Here is a 2546-nt window from a genome sequence, read left to right on the forward strand (position 1 = left end):
TATTAAAGGAACCATATGTAAGAAATTTATGTCAGTTAATCATAAAATGGCCCTGACATGTCACTAGACATTAAGAAATCATGTTCATTTCAAATACTTATATCACTGACAACAGTGGTCCGGCCAGGATATTGTCATTTAAAAGTGAGAGTTGCAGCCCTCAACTGATGTTATTGTTGTCATTTTGTGTTTTGGTCTGAGGCGCCACCCTCCAGCTATCTACCAATCACGAAATCAGTAGAGTTTTGTGAGACGGGTTGCCAGCTCTGTTACAGCTGCACGAACGTGTCGGATAAAACATGTATAACGTTACGAAACCTAAAAGACCTCGTTATGAATCCGAAATACGTCGTGACAAAGTCCGAAATAAAACAAGGATTTGTATAGGAGATGCCTTTGAAAGATGGAGACGGCTGAAAACGTAGAAGAATTTGAATATAGACGCCAACGTTGCTGATTTTCTCCTGGACAGGTAAGATTCATCTATGTTTGGCTAACTTTGCTTCCGTACACAGTGGATTTTCCACGGTCGGCAGTGCTAAATGCGTTCATAAAAAGCTTTATATCGCACCACTAGCAGGGTATGAAAACAATCTATGTTCCGACTGAAATGTGGTATTACAGTACATCTTTGCGAAACATTTGGCTAATCGCCATCTGTAAATTTTTGCGATACATAATTACTTCGCAAAACATCTCTTGTGAAGAATAAACATAATTAACAGAAGAAAACAAATTACTGTGTAGGACTCGTCACTTGCCATTGAAGCTCCTTGTAGCACTAGCAGCCTACTCCTGTAGCTTAGCTGGCAACCTCGAGTCAGGGGGGAGCGGGAGGGGATACACCGTTCTACAGTATTTTGAAAGTGATTGCAGTACCAGTTTTGGCCACAATCCTACATACGGTTCCTTTAAACTAATTACATAAAAATGAGAAAATCAAACAATGCAAGGTTTCCCCTATATCAGTCCTATATATCAGTCAAAGAAGGAGCTGAGAGAAATTCAAAATAGGTCGATAGCACGAATAAGAAATTTGTGAAAATATTTATTACATTAAAATTTTCCATTCTATATTTTTTCAGGATAGAAAGTCAAAATCGCGATCGGTCTGCTTGTGCTGTCACATATAGTGTTGAAAAACAAACATTCAAACAACACTCTCACTGTTGTATCTGCTAGAGGTTGGTGGAAAAACAAGCCGAAATGTATTATATTTTCTGAAAATCCTTACCTGGCCGTTCGTTGCGGACAGCGCGCGTTCATGTGACTCATCGCAGACTCGCAGTTCACTCGGACTTGTCCAGATAAAAACACACAAGTTGCAAGGAAGATGAATAACGTTAGTGAAATAAACGCATAATTAAATAAAGTCCATGTAACGTTAACTTACTTCTTTTCTCTGAGATGAATCAATACACATCTGTGAACTGTCGTCAAATAAAGGGAACTCTCTGTAACGGAAGTAAATGGATTATTTTATTATTATTTCTAAGCGTTATATTTTACGTCAATTTTTTGTGACCTTTTATAACTTACCTCTAATAAAACAGTTTGACGTTGCCTCGTCTGCGTCCGTTTCGCATTTGAAATCTGTAATGCCGCGCTTTGATTTGATTGGCGGTTGGCAGCCAGCTTTAAGTTGCATTACTGCCACCTAATGGATTGGATTGAGGCGCATAAAAAAAATCTGAATTCTCTCTATTAACCTGTAGTCTTTTAGGTGATTCATTAAATGTATGCAAATTCTATATGATTTAAATCTCACAATTATAATGAATATATAAATCATAAATAATATAAATAGTTATAATTTAAATGTTTAATTATAATTTGGAAGTATTTTGCTTTAAAAAAAATTAAAATGTTTAATTTAATATTATAATATATATACCTGGATGACCACAATAATCATAAAGACATTCATTGGAGCATTTATTCATTATCAGTCTCTGGCTGAATTCTGTGCTCCTTTAGCTATAGCCAAAAACAGCTAGCTAATGAACACATTATTAGCAGCAGTAATAGTAGTAGCTATGTTGGTTGGTTTTTAGTAATTAATGATTAAATGCAACTACTACTACTATTACTTTTGCTAATAATATCCTGCTGGTTTATCTGACCTATCTAATGGTAACAGTTAATCTACACACTCTGCAGTTTTATTTGTGTATTTATTGGTGCTGCTAGTGGTGATGATGAATGATGACAAAATTAACAGAATTTATTGTTTAATGAGCATGTGCCCAATACATTTCAGGAAAATGTGCCATATTTAAGTGTTGAATGAGGAATTGACAGTCTAAGTCCCACTAGTGAAATGCTGACCAAAAATCAACATTGATTCAATATTTTTTATTTCAACACAGAAAAGCATTGAATTATCAACATTGATCCAATGTTATTTAGCATTGATTTTTTCAACCTCAACCAAAATGATGATTCTGATGGAATTTCAACATTGAATCAATGTCACCTTGCTATCTGGGAATGGATGAGAGCCAATCGCATCGCTCGAGCTCCTTTGTTGAGAGCCACTCACCATG

Source organism: Garra rufa, unplaced genomic scaffold (genome assembly GCF_049309525.1).
Source record: "Garra rufa unplaced genomic scaffold, GarRuf1.0 hap1_unplaced_013, whole genome shotgun sequence".
In the NCBI taxonomy this organism is placed as follows: Eukaryota; Metazoa; Chordata; class Actinopteri; order Cypriniformes; family Cyprinidae; genus Garra; species Garra rufa.